Here is an 18,518-nt window from a genome sequence, read left to right on the forward strand (position 1 = left end):
ACTCTGCTTGATCTCGGCATCACCAGTGGCACCAGGAAACTGCTGTGAAGTGGGGGATTTCCCTGAATGGTAGGGATTCCCCAAGTTTTCCTGGGATCCAATACAGTAGCATTGGAATTCCCAAGATTCAGAGCAGCTGGATGATTTATTTTTTTTTCCTTTTGGTTTTGTTTTTCACTTCAGAAAGAATCAAAGGCCTTTTCATTTCTCCTATCTGGCTTCCCCAAAAAGATAAATAATGGAAAACAAACAGTAGTCTCCAGTGCATGGGAAATAATGTCTGTCCTTCTCCTACAAAATTAGAAATGAAAACTATTTTTTGAAAAGTTGGAATTTCCCGGGAAGTTATTTATGCTCAGGGGGATTGGATAGCATCATTTCATCCCTCCCTAGGCCTACAGTAGTGTCAGAGTCAGACCACAGGTCCAATTGTGCTGGCATCCTTGACCAGCAGATGCCAAGGGATGTCAAGGATGGTGCAAACATGCTGTGAACCTTCCTCTGAGTATCATTCCTGCCTCCTGTCTTCTGTGGCTCTCAATAACTCAGAGGTGGTGTTTCAGAAAAGTTCTTTTCTTCCCCAAATCTCTCCAGTTATGTTTTGAACTCAGGTAAACGTCCTGTGGCAGCAATGATGGCTTAGCTATGCTCTTGGTGAATAAATACGCATTTTCATTACTACTGAGAAAATGGTTTCTTTGCCATTGACGTTTAGGATTCCAGACTCCACTCATTGTCTGTGGAGATAGATATGCACCCTCAGGGGGCAATTCATCTCATCCTGGGCTATGTGTCTCAGACACGGGTGAAAGCCCTTGGAAGGCATCTGTTTCTCTCCCCCACCTATACAGGGACTCTAGGTGACTAGCTCAGCTTTAGACAGCTTAATTTCAGACATTCAGGCTGAGGTGATGTGAATCTATTTTCCCTTACAAGTATCCAGCATTTGTTACAGCTTTACTAGCCATCACAGGATCACAGGTAACACAGAGCAAGAACTACACCATATTTTTATGACTGTGCTTTGTTACTTTGCTGGTTGACAGAAGAGATACCTGTGGAAAACAAGAGGTGTAATTAACAGTGTCTCAAGTCCAGGTGCAAGATGCAGCTCAGGAATATCTGAACTACCAACTGTGGCAGGTGGGAGAAGATCCTAAGGGACAGAAGACTCAGATGTACTCAGTTTCCTCTCTTCCCTCTTTCCCTTCTACTCTCTGAGACAGGATGCAGGATCGTGGTTTGTAGGTCTGCCTCTGTGACAGTTACCTTTTTATTTCTTCTTATGATAGCTTACCTAGGAGCTAATAGGATACAAATAGTTATTAACAGGGACAGGTGTGAAGAAGCAGAAATATTCACCAATGTGGGACATGTTCCATTCAAGTCCTTACCACTATCAGACACTGAGGACAGAGAATTGCGTTAGAAGCAAGCACCTTAAATCCCACTTCAGCATTTAAATCACTTCATCATCTTATCTTCACCACAGGGAGGGAGACAGAGACTTTCTGCCTTCGTCATTCTTAACCACCACAAATCCTACATCTCCCAGGTCAATAATGATTACACCCTGTATTTCACCATGTTAGGACTGGGATGATAGTACAGCACGGAGATACCTGCACAGTGCAGACATGCCCAGCAAGAGCTGATATGCAGATATACACCTTCTGAATAGCCAGCTCTTGATTCAAAGAGATTGAGCTATATATGCAACAAAATACATTGCTTTCCACTCTCTCATCTGCTTCACTCTAGCTATTAGGAGTCCATTTCTGCAGATCCAAGCAGTTACTTACACAGGAGGTCAGTTCTCAGCATTCAATAAATACAACAGCTGAGCAGTATTAAAAAGGTTTGATTAAAGATCCATGACACAGAAAACCCATTTTCTGCACTAAAATTGAGTTTATTCTGGCAGATGAGGTTCTGTACTCCACCTGGGGTTTGGGACTTTCACAGCCAGAACTGAGAGGCTTGTGAAACAGGGTCCAAAATCAAGTGGAGGCTTTATGTCAGAATCCTCTCCTTTCCTTTCTTTCCAGCAGCTGCCTAAAATACAGCTGTACCACTTTAGAAAGACTCAGTCCTTGAGATGGCCCTCAGATGCTCTCTTTTGGACCATCCTCCCATCTCCATTGCTAATGAAGCCTTCACCTCATCAGCGCACAGCCCTTAACTTGATTTTGCCTGCTATGGGATTTACTTCTTTGATGTAATTCTGTTAACGTCAAAGGCGTTTACAGCAAGGACTCATCTGGGACCTTGAGTACAGCTGTTGTGTTCCAGTCTGGAGGAACTCACATTCCTCTACCACACCCAAATGTATCCTGAATTATCAATATTCTGATAAGCAACTCAATTTTATTTACACTGGTTAGGGAATTTCTCCACTCCTTACTTTCTTCCTCTATATTCCCTGGGCTACTTTACCTCCACTTTGATTTTTCAGTTTTCAGGCCATGACATTCCTGGCGATTCCTAGATCTCCGGATTCCTGCCTCCTCCTCCCGTTGTTGCTAACACACAACTCCGTCTGGAGCCGGATTTAATTAGACCACAAGAAAAATGAACCGCAATGAAGTTACATCAAGGGTGTGACTTCAATCCACAAGAGCCAGGAAATACAGAGGACTTTTTTTTTTTTTTTTAAAAAAAAAAAAGGAGAAGAAGAAAGAAAAGAATAATAAAAATAAATAAATAAATAAGAAAAATCTTTGTCCCAGCTCTCTAGTGTCGCAGCTCTAGTACAGCTACGATGTTCATGCAAAGTTTGTACAACAGGGATTTGTAGAGGAAAAATCTTTGAAGGGGTAGAAAGGGTCCACAGAGATTCTGCTGAAACACTTTGGCCCTGTGGCTTTATGGTGTATGGGTTTGACAGTGTGCCAAGCTTTATGACACTTACATCAAGGTTGTTCCCCGCAGTGATGCACCATTGAAGCTAAATCACCTACCCATAATGGAATTCACAATGATTTCACCATGTCTTGGTTGGGAACATGTTATCATTAACTTCCCATTTTTATTACCCCAAATGCCTTTCCAGCTCACAGCTTAGTGCGCTTCAGGAACTTCGTTGCCATGATTGTACGTCATTGTGTAAATTCAGCAATGAATACAATAGAGATCTGGTCTATCCCAAGGCCTCCAGGCACTGATGTAATTGAAATAATAAAGCATAATCGTAAGGAAAAAAATGGCGTTTAGGTATGTCATGTGGAGTATGGAAATGGGTAGGGTGACTGATGCTGACGCAATTCTGCCTTACCGAATGAAGGGAAAGGGTTTAGAAATGGACCCATTCAGGCATAGCATCAGCATTTCTGCTAGCTGCAATATGATCCTTCTCTGGCTGGAAGGATCTATCCTAGCTATTGTAACATGCTGGAGTTTGAGGCTATGCCTTCTGAGGTTTGGGTTTTGTTTTTTTCTTCCCTTGATTACTTGTAAAAATACGTTATTTTACCAAAAGGAAAACAAACAGAGGAGACAGTATTGTCTGATAACTTGGATGCTGGATAACACACTGGCAGGGCAGGGCTCTGTTCCTACATTTATTTCTCACCTCTTTGTGCCTCAGCTTCCCCCTTCATGAATAAAAACGGGGTGGAAATGTTTATAAGCCCTGCAGTCTGTGGGGAATTCAGAGCTTGAAAGGATGTAGCTGGTTTAGAATAGTAAATACTCAGGTGTTCAGTTCAAAATTGTGCTGTGCAAAACATGGAGGGGTAGTTAACTCTCTATTGATTTTTAATGGAGCTTTTTGTTTTGGTTCTTGGATGAAATTGGATTTCTGTGCCTGTAAATTATTCCACTGAGAGTTACAACACATAGTCATTGATCATGTCTTGTTTCATGTAGGACAGTGTTTCTCACACCTGGGAAAGTGCTGTGAACCCAAACCTCAGGCTCACAGTTTTATGGGACAAGTAGTTCTGTAGCTGAAAGGCCATTTTGGTGGGAGGTTTAGTGTTGTGATCGGGTAAATTCAAAACTGGAGATAGGGATTTATCTCTAAATGAACCCTTTAGTGGAGTTTCCTGGTTAATTGCATCCCAGGTGAGTTAAATGGCAGGCTGATTAAAGACAGAGGGGAACAGGGAGGTGAGAGAGGTGAGCCTAGGCAACTGGGGCATCTATAAAGGAAGGCAGAGCTAGACAGCAAGATTTCTTTTTCAGTAGGGCTCATCTGGCAGCTGGCTGGAGTTAGCAGGAGATGAGAGAGGCTTTGTTAGTGGTGTATACCACCTACTTTTAGATATAGCTCTGCGGGGAACTTTCTTTGTTGGGTATGGGAGGGGTTTGGCTTTTGCTAGTCCTCTCTTCTCAGATAGAGTCAGGCTCTTCAAAGAACAAAGTTAGCCTCCATATTATCTACCCTTCGGCATTTCTGCATGACTCATCTGTGTACTTAGTTGAATAGGGAACAGTTATCAAGTCAACCACAGGATTTTGCAAACCACCTTAGCATCGTTGTAGGTATCTCAGTCAAACACACCTACTCTTTCTGCAGGGATAAGGAAAGAAAATGCTAGAAATGGGTAAGTGATCTCTTGATTCGCTGCTGTCCTCAGCAATGAATGAAGGGAAAATCTTGGAAGCTGAGCAACGGATTATTCATACTAGTCCTCTCATATTTTGCAGATGGTGATGTGATCTGAAGTAGAGGATCCTCTTCTAAGGAAAAACTGAAAAAAAAAGGTGGGAAATTGAACATGCTGCTTAATCCTTGAGACTGTAGACAGATGCATGTGCACACAAACAGCTTTTACAGTAAATATGAGTAAATGACAAGTTTTCTGCCATTAGGTATTTTTTTGCCAAGTGCAACACTCATTTCAGAAAGCGTGGAGCTTTTGGTAAGAGGAACATATACTATTAGGAATGTGCATTGAGGTGAAAAAATGATATTATGGAAGAGGTGACCCCTTAAAGATGTCTGACTGAGAACAAGTAAGCTAGTTTCTGGTTCTGGTTCTTTCCCTGACCTCCTGGATGGCTTGGCAGAACTCTTCCCTTCTGAGATTTTTTTCTCTTTTGGTTGGAATCCTCAGCAGACAGACCTACACTCCTTCTCTATGTGCATAACACTCAATGCAACTAACCATTTGATTTTGACTGCAGCCTCTAAATGCCCCCAAAGTGGAAATAAATAAAAGACAATTTTAAATTTCTCATTTTTCCTTGGTGCTGGAAACCAATTCATCTCCTGGACAAGCTGCTGGTATCTTTCTCTGAAGCATCAACTCTGTCCATTGTCCCTGTTGTCCTCCTTGTCCATCCTGTAGACAGGATGAAGCCCATCCTGAGAGAAAATAAAAGCCCGTACTCAGGGTTAAGGGCCACATACCTGGGGAAAATGCATAATTTCAAGAGCAAGGAGGGATTTAGGGTGTGAGGGCAGATGACTAATGAACAAAACATTTTGGAAGTTCTCAGAAAGGGAAGAGGAGGGGTCACTGGAAGACCACTCCTTACACCACCCTGGGAGGGTGCCTGGAGAGTTGTGTACTGCCTGTTGCACTCCAGCTGGAGGCTGGCAGAAGATGAGGCAGGCAACAGGTCACTGGGAACATCCTGGGACCAGCACGTCAAAGCTTGTTGTTAGCTACCAAGCCATCCAGGTTCTTGTGGAACCCTGTGAGATGCCAGATTAACACCCATTAGGGTAAGCGCTGTCTCTCTGTCCTGGTAGGATGAGGAGTTGTCTTTGTGCATAGAGTATTTGTCTGTGCTGAGTAGAAATTCCAGAAGCAGCAGTGGGCAGAAAAAAAACAACACATAAGTTTCAAGAGTTGCTGTGCCAAATCCTAGGCTCTACAGCTGTGTCTACAACAGGGATTAAGAATGCGTCTGAGCCCAGATTTGCTGAGCATGCGCACTGTTTGCATACAAGAAGACATAGGCAATAGGGTGGTGTTGGGTACAAAGTTGAAACTTAAGCTTGCTTGTCCCCATGTGGGCCCAAGTCCTCCTGCTGTGACCTGTCCAAGCAAAGCTACAGCTCTGCACCGCTGGAGATGGGCATGGTCCTTCAAAGGGCATGGAAGAGTCAGGGTGAAGCACTGACTGTAACCCAGAGATGACGGAACAGACCTACATTTGGGAGCTGAGTCTCCTGCTGCTTCTAGACACAGTGCCTCAGCAGAAGCATTTGGGAGAGGCTCTGTGAGGGGATTGTGCTGGTTTTCCTTCCCTGTTCTACGCATTTTTGGTGGCCTTAAAATACCTTTAGAAAGTGCAGGATATGCAGTCAGAGCATTTTTCTGCTCCTGGAAACGTTGTTGTTCCTGCACTGAGCTGCCCTCCTTCTCCACTTTCTTCTCCCCTCTGAGATGGAAATGCATGAGTAAGCGTATGTATTATTTGCAGGCTTGCATACAGGCCAGATCTTCTCATGGTTGAATTACCAGCCAGCCGCTCAGCCTGTCTCAAAGAAATGCTTTCTCTTGTGAAACTTTCCAAGCTGGTTTAATCCACCTTGGGTGGCAAACTCCATGTGCTCTTCCCCTTCTGGCACACACTTTGCATTCACCAGAGCCTGAATTAGCTCTGGGTAATTCCAGCAATGCCTTGGTCTGTGGAACGGATTCTCCAGCTGAATGTGTTGCGCTGCGTGTTCCTCGTCTACCTGGGTAGTCTGTTGGTCCGTGGGCTGGGCAGAAAAGGACAAGAAGGAAAAGGGGGAGCAAGCCAGTTCCTTGGAAATATTAGCATAACCTCTCTCTCCGAGGCAGGAGACTCAGCGGTTTGAATCGGAGATGCTTCAACAGCTGTATCACAGGAGGCCAGCACAGCTGGGGATTCCTGGCAGAATCAAATGGGTTTGTGCTCTTTCCTTCTAGGTGGGAGTGTCTCTTTTTTCTCCATTCTCCCATTTTACAAAGTGTCACCTATACTTATAGCCCTCTTCTAGGATGGTTTGCAGCTGTATCCTTCATTCCATCTATAGGTCCAAGGATACTCTTACAACAGGATTCACCAGAGGGTGCTGTTACACATAGCCTTTTTCATTTTTCTTAGCCTAGATGAAGAATGCAGCCTTTTAAGGGGACACTGAAATGTTGCCAGTTTTAAGATGCCAGATCCTTTTCTGAGTGGGAAGCTGCAGAAAAAGAAGTAGCTTTTTCCTCTTCTTCCTCTCTATTACTGGTTGCTTGTTAGTTGCTTGTTAAGTTGGTATTTTTGTTGTTGTTGTTTTCCTTGACCTGTCCAACAAGAATCATATCTTTTTACAGCTTCCCTCCTCACATTCCAGATCTTAATGTTTTAGGATGAGTTTACTGATTGCCTCTGTTCTGGGACTGATGTAAATAGCAAAACTAATTGTTTTTGCACTCCTACCTGCATGCCATGGGTTGGGTTTCTCCTGTGGTAGAAAATATTTACATTTGCTATTGCTCCGCAGAAAGAAGAATGCTCTAGTTTCCCACCACCACCACAAAGACCTCTGCAGTTTTGCTTGCGCTATGAGGACCAGCTTCATTTCTAGCCTGCTGAGTGATTTAGGAACAGGCTGTGAGAACTGTCTTTGCTGCAGCATAGGGACAAGTGGCAACTGTGGATTGAGCCCAAAGCAGGATACGTCTATCAGTTCTGCCTCCTGCAAGGAGAGGAAGAAGGTAGCAAGGATGAGGCTGAGCGACTGCTGTGCTCTACTGCAGGTGGCACAGTTCCAGTCAGTCAGAGCAATTTGACAAGCACAGGGAGAGCATGTTGCAAACAACTCTCAGGCTTGCAACAGAGACCTGCTTGTTTCCCCTGTTTAATTTGGGAACCATGCATCCAAGCACACTTGGTATGTCTCCATGCGTAAGCCTATACTGCAGCCTATTGATTTCCTTCACCCTTGGCAAGAGTATCACAGCGGATTTTGGCTTTGCCTGTAATCTCTTGAGCGGATGAGACTAGAAATTCAAATGAGAACTTAACTCACTGACTGTCTGCATTGCCCACATGATGGTTGTTCCTTCGGCTCTGGTCTGGAGCAAGACAGCTGTCTGTTTGGGCAAGAAAACTTGGGTATGGGGTATGCACGACTGGTTCCCATCTGCGCTGTGGGTCTACAGACATTGTGAATGAAACTGGTTCCAGGGACTTGGCTCTGCAAACCAGATCCGGAACATGAGCACATCTCCCAAAGGCCGCATAGGTAGAGGCTCTGTCATTTTTGACATGTATATGGTTTTAATCTGGAAGTAAGCCTCTGAATGCAGCCACCTGGCTCCCCAACAGTACTGTGCATTGCCTAACAATGTGAGCAGAAGATACTGGATCCATTTCTTCCCCTCTCTGTGCCAGAACCAACCAGAGAAAATATGAGTTCATGATGAAGAGCTAACATCTTATTTTTGGGATGGCTGTTTCATTGCCATATGGTTTTAGTAGGAGTAGTGGTCACCCATGCAGTAGAAGGCTTGAAGCTTCAGTTTGTGGCTTCTGCAGAGAGCTATTTTTTTGATAACACAGCTTTGTTTGCAATGTGGCTTCCTCTAAGTTTTCAGCTTGGAAGTGCTGTCCGTCCTCTTGGATTTTCCTGCCCTGAATAAAACTAACCATAACAAGTGAAAATACAGACAAATATATATTTGCATAAAGGGAAGAAAGCAGATATGAAAACAGCCCAAAATTCCATTCCATGATTAATATGTTAACCAAAACTAAATTTTCTGTCTTGCTTCATAGCTTGAAAGTCCACCAAAACCAGTGTCCTGAGCCATTGTCAATGGAAAGTGGTGGGATGTTTACCAGATTCTTTGTGATTTATTTATTTCTTAAAAGAATAATGATTAAAATAAAGGCAAGAATCAAAATAATAGTCCCAGGTGACAGATGTCTTTCTAATTTCTTCTAATTGTGAAAGGAAGTGATGTTCTTTTTAAGTAAGTATTGTCATACAGTCTGTTCTCCTCTACTCTGAATTATCTAGAGAAGGCTTGAATTAATCTTTTCTGTGTTGGTGAATTTCAAATATATTCCTATTTGTTCCATGCCTTTTGTAGATGAGTGAAGCTCCTCCAGCAAACGCACAGTGCTTAAAGTCACTGAATTAACTGAGAAGAAGTCAGTTTGAGTTAACAGAATGAGAACTGGAGCTCCAGCATTCAGTGCTCAGGGACCTGAATCACTGGTGCAGGAGAGATGTGGGGAAGGAGGAAGTTTGCCTCTTGCATATGAGTCGCCATATGTTACTGTCAGAGTCTAAAATGGAATCATGACAATCACATGTATGCAGGAAATGGACCGGAAAAGGCTGCTGTCAGTAAGATTCATTAAATCCCCATTCTCTTACATTCTATGACCTTTTCAATGTTTTTAGGAAGTCAGGGAATTATATTCCTGAAGTTGTTACAGTAGCTTGTTTTAACAGTATTGAAGTAGGCACCTTTGTCTATAACCTCTTAGGAGTTTGAAATGTTTAATTTAGTGTTACTTAATAAGTCTGTACAGATGACAGAAGAGGCCTCTAAAATGTAAATCTTAATTTGTTCCATTGATGGGAACATGGGATAGAGACATAAACAAACATTTTTAGAGAATAGAGATGAGGTTTCTGGAAGTTCTCCTTGACACACATCTATGATTAAATTTACTTGTATGTAAATGGAAAGCCAAAAGCTGATATCAAATCTAATAAATTCCATTTTAAGAAAATGGAATGATCAGCATGGATTTTCCAAGCACAAATCAGGCTTAACCAACCCAATTGCCCTTTGTGATGAAATGGCTGACTATGTGGATAAGGGGAGAGCAGCAGATGCTATATACCTTGATATATTAGGACTTTGGATACAATCTGGTACAGCATTCTTGTTCCAAAGCTGAGGATGTATGGGTTAGATGATCAAGCTGTTGGATGGGTAAAATAATTCTCTAAAGTGCTGGTTTCAAGTAGAGGCATTCCTTGGCTTGGTGTCCACCAGTGATGGCAGGCAGATAATGGAGCACCACCAGATTCTGTACTGTGGTCAGGGTAGTAAGCAGTTATTTGGATGATGACAGAGAATAAATCCCCATCAAATTTGCAGGTCATACTAAATTAGGTGGAATGTTTGATGTTACAAATCATAGTTCTTTTGGGTAAGATGGAGAAATTTGAGGCCTGGATTAACAGAAACTTTACAGCATTCAGAAAAGAGGAGCACTCAGAGCAGAAAAAACCCATGCATAGGTACCGTCTGGGAAGCAAGTGGTTGAGAAACAGCATTCACCAGAAAGACTTTGGGGTTATGGTGGATGCCAGGTTGAAGATGTGTCAACAGTACACTGTCCCAGCAATTAAGGCAAATGGCCATGAGCTTTGTTAGGAGAGAAGTGGCCAGAAGCATAAAAGAAACTGGGAGGATATGTGTATTATAGCAAGGTTACAACAGCTTAGTCTTCACTGTGCTCTTCCTCAATCCACCTTAGATGCTCTGTCTTCTATCATTCTGATGCCAGCACCACTGTGGCTTTGTTCATGTAGGTATACAAGGTAATAAGATCAAAGCTCTCTTGGGTACCATTCTGTACCCAAGTTCAGTTACACCTACCAGGTTCCAGTTACAACTACAGCTGAAGTGCAGACATGTATTTACGTCTTGATCTGTTCTGGAAGTTCCTTCCTCTCCCTCTCCCACTCCTATCCTGTACCTCAAAGCTTGCAGTCAACCTCAGCTAAATTCCAAAAGACACCAGAAATGTGAGACAGCTGCTCAGATGCTCAGAGAAATGACCTGAGAAGAAAGAGCCAGGTGACACATCCCAGGAAATGGATCCTGTCCTAAAAGGAAAATGCATTCATCATTCAGATAACTTCTGCCACAGAAAAGCCATCTGGATAAACAAGGGCAGAATTACACAACCATTGCGCAGATCCTCATCCCTTCCTGGCCAGTTGTAGTAAGGCAGCTGTGTTACACAAGGATTCATCTGTGGGCAGAGAGGAGAACAGGAGACCGTGGGGGAGGAAGCATGGACCGGGATTTCTGAGGCTAGCAGTAAGGAGAGCAAGCACTCTCGTCACTGTTCCGTCATCAGATCCTTTGCATACGCGCAAGACTCTTAACTGGAAGTTGGGCAGAAGAGACCTCAGATCAACACAGTTATGTAAGAAGGAGCCATAAGACCAAGGGAAAAGGGGACGTGGGATTCTCAGAAGTCCACCTGCCACTTCCTCCTGCCTCTCTGCTCCTAAACAAGGCAAGGTTAGGTGTCATCACAGCTCCCATCTCCTTCCTACAAATCAACCCCACTGCTTCCCAGGCAATGAGTCTCCATTGCAAGAGGTTAGGAGTAATGGGTCTCCACTGCAGCAGCTTAGAAACATCTCATGCTTCTTTGCTTCTTGCATTGGTTGACCGTCCTGAATTACCTGTCCTCACTCAGCAGCCCTGTGCCCCCTCATCCCTCCTGGCTGCATCTTCTCCTGCACCCCAGCCCTTCAGCAGGAGCCAAGGGTTCTCCAGATGTCTCCTTTGTGCCTCATCTCTCCCATAAGGAAGGAAGCAGTCTGAGATGTTTGCTGGCTTGCGGAGGCAAAACAAGAGTTTGAAATTCAGTGGAAGCACTTGGAACATTGTGATGATTTTCTACAAATCCAGAATGAAGGAGGAATAATTTTTTGCTAAAGATGCACAGACTGACAAGAAACTTTTTCAGGAAGCGGTTCAGAAGCATTTTCAGCAATGTTCACATTTATAGCTCAAAATAATAGGTGAAGCATTAACCAAAGAAAAACAAATGTCACCTGCCTCCAGTGGAGGAGCAGACCTTTCAGGAAGAGTTCTGCTTTTCCAATTTGGAAAATGTCAATAATGAAAATTGATTGGCAGCCTCAAAAAAAAATGGATGAACCCTATATCCCCCAAAAGCCAAGCAGAAGTTGAGTACTGTAGAGACCTTACTCCCTGTTGCTCAAGAGAGAAGGCTGTAGGCCAGACTGAGACATAGCAAGCTGTGTGAATTCATAGATTGGGCTGAATCCCTCATAAATAGTGGAATATCATCCGGGAGAGAGGCTGCTATGAGAACAGGCTTGGAAGCTAGCTAGAATATGGCAAATCTATCGAGCAGCTGAGATAACAAGAACACACACAGGAGAGTTAAGGGCAGAAGGAAATGGGTGTACAGTGTGTGTCATAAATTACAAAAGGAGAGTAAGCAGGGTGTGCATGGGAGACTGAATGCTGTGAGCAAAGGTCAGGACCAGACACTAAAATGAAAAGGTACATGTGTGATGCAGCAGAAGCTGTAACCTAACTAGTTTATGGGAAAATCCACAAGGAGATGGGAAAGGAAATATTTTTTTATTTACTTTTTTTTTTTTTTCTCCCTGCCAAATGCTGCGGGTCATTAGCTTGGAGAAGCTCTGTTGGTATCCAAACAGACTCTCCAGAGACCAAGTTCTTACGTTCCTGCTCTGAGGCTGTCCGTTAAATCAAGGCATCTCAGAGGGCCAAGGCATCTCCAGAAACCAACATTCCCTATAGAACAGGCCTGACATGTAGTGCCTGTTTCTGTGAGAGACAAACTGGGTTTATTTCTCATCACAAAAGGGAAAGCAGCAGGGTGCAAGGGAGCTGAGATACTGAAGTCTGGCCTGAGTGAGATACTGAAGTGGCCATATAGTCCCTTCCAGCATAAAGGGAGAAGGAAGATGCTATAGGTAATCCCACACAATTTGTTCCCTCCACTCTTTTCTGGGAAGCTGGGCATTTCTGGAGAGACTTTTAAATAAATCCCTGTTCTTGCCTCAGCTGTGTTCGTGTTACAAAAGCCAGGGATAAAAACAAGGGATATCAGTCCTGTTTCAGCATTGTAACTGTAGGTTCCTCCTCCTGTGCTCAGGGGAAGAGCCGAGCAGTGGTTAGAGCAGTAATTTACGCTGCAGACGATGTGGGCTTCAGTATTTACTTTTACTGTTCAAATCCTCTGTGTCCTGTGACCTTGTTCTTCCTTCATAAACATTGAAAACTGTCACTTCCTTGTTCTGAAGAAGAGATAGGGCAAACACTGTGAGATGCTTCACTACAGCTGTGGAAGTCATGGAATACTGCAGCTATGAAATATGGCCATGTTCATACATAAAATGTATGCATACAGTATTATTTGCACAGGGGATGTGAGAATCAGTCTTGCATCATTTGAAGTGTTTCTTAAATCTTCAGGTTCTGCTATTCCCTGACTGAAGATCTGGCCCTTTGAGATATATCAATATTTTAAAAAGGATATCCAAAATTGTGTTCCCAGACCTCTTGGTAGAAAAGAGAAAGTTACAAACATTGGCTCACTGTGACATTTTGTCATATGGGAAAGCAAAAAACAAAACAAAACAAAACAAAAACAAAACAACAACAACAACAACAAGCTTAAAATCATCTTTTGTTGTTGTTGTTGTTGTTTGCTTCCTTAACCTCCCCTACCTTTCCTAGCTTCCACCACTCCTCCCCCCCTTCAGTGTTTTGTTGGTTTTTGTACCCTATAAATTTTATGCTATTTCAAAGTTTTACTCTGAAGCTTGAGCTCAGCTCAGCTTGAGCTGCAGGCAAGGAACATGAACACCGTTTTCATCAGGCTCTGTGGCAGTCTAAACCCCTGCATGACTCTAGCCCACTCCCCTCTTCCCCCCACTCCCCGCCACCCTGCTCGACATATTTAAAATCTCCAAAGATCTTCCTTTAAGATACCAGGGCTTCCCATTGTGCTGGCTTTTATTGGATTTCAGGTGCCATTCAGTCAACCCCCCTCAGCTGCTTGAATTCTTCAAATGCTCGGATCATATTTCACCTGATCTGGCACTGAACCATGTTCGCTATCTCACCCCAAAATTAATTAAACCATAAATTTTCAGAATAAACATGCAGCATCTACTATCACTGAAACAGTCTGGGCTTTGTTGAGCAAACTGCTGGAAGAACAAAGCTGCCTCTTTCTTTCTTCCCACCCTGCACTTCTCTTCTCTTGATGTGTATCAGCAAATACAGTAAATACAGTACCCTCCCTCCCTGTTACAAAGAGAGATTTTTGTTCTGCTGTTGTCACTGTTTTATAGACTTAGAAGAAACTGCAGCATCTCACAGGGTGAGGTCTTAGAGGAGAACATTATCACCAGAAAAGTAACTCTACTGAGATGAACAGGAGCTGTTCTGGAAAATACTACTTTAATTTGCCCTTTACATCAGTTTCCCATCTGAAGAGTGAGTGTTTCTGTCTGATACTGGTTCTAGGCAGTTAAAATTCAATTAATGAAGGAGTGGTGAATAGCTAATGCACCCAAGGAGACCATTTAGGTATGTACAAATTGTTAATGATAGCCTTGTAGTTGTCTCAAACCTTTCCTATAGCTGTGAAACAGGTTATAACAACAATTCCTAAAGCAACAATTCTTAAAGCTTAGAAGATATCAACATGATGTTCCAAAACAACCTCCCATTAAACTACTGGGAAGAAAATAATTAAAACAAGGATTTCCTTTTCCTATTCTGGAAGTAGTCTGGAGGCTGCTGAATCTTTCTCAGACCTGAAGACTTACATCTGAAGGTGGCTTATTTCTTTTCAAGTTATTTTGGTTGTTCCAGGTAAAAAGTGCAACCTCTTCCCAGAGTTTAGGATCAAGAACTCCATTGCTTCACCAACGTGATTCAGAGTAAACCTTTAGCCTTACCCTCAGGTCTTCTAATCCTGTCAAAGCCCATAAAGAAAACTGGACTGCTGCTTGGGTGGGAGACACACAGAGCACTGCCTGGTTGCTATAGGCAGTGTAACTAAAGGTGGCATTTTTATTCTTTGAATCAACTGTCAGCCAACACCCTTGCCTGGTATTCAAGGTTGCTGTGGGTTGATAGATATAAATCTGAGCTCCTGACCAGCTCTGGTCTTTAGAAATTCTCTAGTATGTTTGATTGCAGCTCTGGTGCAAATGCCAGTGTCCTGGCCATGTTCCAGCCCTGCTGATTTACACTCCTCTAACTCAAACTCTCTCTTCTGCTTAAATATGATGCAAAAGATAGGATCAATAGGATCTTCTTCAGCTCTTAAGCATCTGTCTAATGCAGATGAACTTTGCTTTTCCCTAGCCAAAATAAAGCAAGTCTTACAGTTATTGTAGGGTGTTTTTGATGAATGATGCCATGGGAAGTTGAATGTGGCATTTGTTCTTGCTGGGGCCCTCACATATTTCATCCCAGGTGAAATCTGAACTCCTGTGCTACAGGATCTTGACTGTGGACTGAGATCCCCAGGGTATAGGGCCTCAGTTGTATACTTGCTGCTGCCAGGATGCTCCAGTCAGCCAAAGGGCTCAAGTGCAGAGCCAGGTGTCAGGATCAAAGTGTCGTCTGAAGCGGTGCGTTATCATTATCATCTGCTCAGTCCTGAGAGGTTTGCATGCACAGCCTTCCAGCACTGCTGGCAAACTAGGAAAGTTCTGTCTTTGTGAAATACACAAGACAAGAACAGGATCTTCTCTAGCACTTCTGTTTCTGTTCTCAGGCGGGAACCTAGAAAATATGACCAGAGGGAAAGGAATAGAGGAGAATTTTTACACCAGTTTGTCCCTGAAATTTTGGAATTGGCAATCCAAGCAAGGTCTGATTTTCTATGAAGAATCCTACAGGCTGTTGTCTACTGCCTATTTTTCACCTGTTGTCATGGACTGACTGGTGAATAACTGTGCACTGTGAAACCAGAGAGCAGACCCTTGGTTCCTAAGGCATTAATCAGCCTAGTTTAGGTAAGAGCATTTCCCTTCATTTCAGTCTCTCCCCCTCCGCAGCATCTCCTGCCAGGATGTCCCGCTGCCTGCTGGAATTCATGTGGCTGAAATATTCCTCATGAGTCTCCTTGAGGTCAGGAACTCAGTCTCTGGATCCTCTTCAGTTCTTTCTAGCCCTGAAATTTGATGTTGCCAAGTGAATTTTGCTTCCCCATCCCATTCTTCATATTTTCCAAGGTCACCTCTCACTGGCAAGAAAAGACTTGGAGAGGAGACAAGAAGGGGAAAGTCCAAGCCTGGATTGCCTCTTCACCTCTAAAATTTCAAACCCACCTCATCCCTGAGATTATTTCTGGGATTTTCCTTGCCTTCCATCAGGAATATCTATTTTGCTTTTGTCACTGAAAGACCAAGGAACCCTTCCTCTTTTCTGTATTTTCCTTTTCCCCTTTTTCACTTAGCTGAAGATACCTTACCTTTTCCCCCTTTCTGTCCTGTTCTCATCCTGAACTCAAAACTGTCTTCCAAGGACACCCGTCGTAGGCCAAACTGTATTTCATTTCCCAACTTTCTGCTCCCAGTCACCTCACTTGAGGAAGCCGATGCATCTCACAAGCATTCTCAGGAAAATGCCTCTTAAGAGAATCTTTTGTCTCGAGATTCTCCTCACTTAAATCCACTCCAGATCTTGTAGATCTGGAAATAGCTGGCAAGAAGGGTTTTCTTCCATCCTCATTTTGGTGCTTTTTATTGTTTCCTTCCTTTCCTTGTCATATGGTGCCCAGTGAACTTTTAAAGACAGGTCATCATCTTGTTTGTCAGAAAAACACTTGGCTTACTGTCACTTTCCAGATCTGTGCAGCTAATCACCTTATGTCTAGCCTGACTGAAGCCTTCTTTGGGGTTCCGCACGTCTCACTTATCTTGACTTCTGGATTGTTTTACCCAGGCAGAAAATACGAGACATCCGGGATATCTGGTCCTTATCCATTCACCCCACAGCCCACTGTAGTCCTTTCTAAATGCCAACTTCAACCTTCTGGTGCCTAGCAGAGCTGAAGGGTCTCAGGCTCCAACAAAAACTTATATAGAAAAAAAAGTTAAGCACAAAACCCTCCAGACTAACAGGTCTCCTGCTGAGATAGATACATACAAAATAATTAGAGGGGGTGAGTGGGTAATGGGACTATCCTAGAAGAGGCTGAGGTTCAAATCAATTCTTTTAATGGAGCTAACATCATGTGTGCCTGAACACTCCTCTTGGAGGCTTCAGTTCAACCTCTGGCCAGGAGCATCAGTTTAGGACAGCTTCTTCTGTCCTCTCCCTCCCAGAAAGTATTGCTCTTGCTTCTCTCGTTCACATATTACTCTGTAATCATGCATCACCTCTTACCCAGACTCATTCCACAGAGCTGTGCATATTTTACCAGATGTGGAATTAATATGATTCTTCTGCCCTCAGATTGCTGAAATGACTGACCATTCACAGGTTCAGCAATGCGTAATTCGACAGGTTGTTCTTACTGCGTAGGATGAACAGCTGATCTTCAGACAGTTTGTTTCTTTGAGCAAGAAATTAAAGTGTTACTACATTTTGCATTTCCCTAACAACGTAGGGAAAATGATAGAGTTTCTTTGCTGATTCATCTGCTTTTACAGTTTTGGGTGTTATGTTTATTTTCCCAAAGAGTTTTTTTCTTTCCCAGACTCTCCCAGGTCCCAAGGTCGGAGCTGATGTCTGCACTCCGAGTGCATCCTGTTTGTCATAGAATCATTTAATTGCCATTTAAGAGAACTTATGCAACTGACCTTTAACATGGCAGAGTCTCCCTGCTGCACTTAATTCCTTATGCTGACATAAGAAAAGAAAGGAAAAAAACTTCCTTTTGGCTAATAAGAAAGTCTTCCCACAGGGAAGATGAAAAAGGCAGGTGGGGTGAGGGAGCTGATGAGTTCAGAGTGGTCGGTGGTTACACAAAGGGCTTGGTTTGGATGTTGCTTGCTTCTAGGGGAAACTACAGTACTAATTGTTCTGCAGTGAGGGGGAGGAAATTTTTAAAAGGGGGGAAATTAGGGATATTATAAACTATTCTATTTTATTTCCAAATCACTACATAAATCCCCTTCTTTAATTTGAAAAGACCTTCCAACCAAAAGGAATGAATCTGAAAGGAAAAGGGGCTGTGGAGGAGAGAGTCCTGGATTGCTTGTCTGCCTTTTTGTGTTCTTTTCAACAAATGGATTGGCTCATCTGCCAATGCAGACACAGAGTTATAGGATGCTGCAGCCCCTTTCTGACTGTATGCTTACCATTTTCAAAACTAAAGAATAACTGATAGGGAATGACAAGCACTGTATATCACACTTTCCAAATAAACAATGGGTTAGATGATATGAGGACAGTCCTGAATACCTGACACTCATGCTGTTCCTCATGGATTAGCTGTGAAACTAAATAGCGGACTGGCTCTGAGGCAAGTAGCAACATACAACATCTCACACTGAATCAAATCACAGCTCAAGATTTTCATCAGTGACCCAGTAACACTCCTCCTTTATGCTTCTCCATTCGTGTGTCACACATTCAGGAGCTGTTGAAGTCCCTGCCCTGAAGACCTTGCTGCTTTACTTCTGTTCTCCAAAGTTTGGAGATACTGACTGCAAATCAGAGCTGGAGATAATGGGTGTGGTGGAAATTAAACAGGGGTAAATAGAGTTCAGCTACTTTTCACGTGTATCAAAGACAGAGAGACAACTCACAGGGCAGAAAAAAATAAATAAATAAATACCTTTCCTTCCTTCCTTATATCTACTGGAT

The 18,518-nt window shown here is 43.1% G+C and overlaps 1 long non-coding RNA gene across 1 annotated transcript; it reads left to right on the forward strand.

Moving 5' to 3' along the window:
* The first annotated feature begins 4,111 nt into the window (after nucleotides 1–4,111).
* LOC311438840 lies at nucleotides 4,112–8,824 on the forward strand. The gene is made up of 3 exons (XR_014694354.1): nucleotides 4,112–4,547; nucleotides 4,651–4,707; nucleotides 7,415–8,824. It is a non-coding gene; the product is annotated as an uncharacterized lncRNA (long non-coding RNA).
* Nucleotides 8,825–18,518: the final 9,694 nt, after the last annotated feature.

Source organism: Aythya ferina (assembly GCF_964211825.1).
Source record: "Aythya ferina genome assembly, chromosome: 6".
Classification (NCBI taxonomy): domain Eukaryota; kingdom Metazoa; phylum Chordata; class Aves; order Anseriformes; family Anatidae; genus Aythya; species Aythya ferina.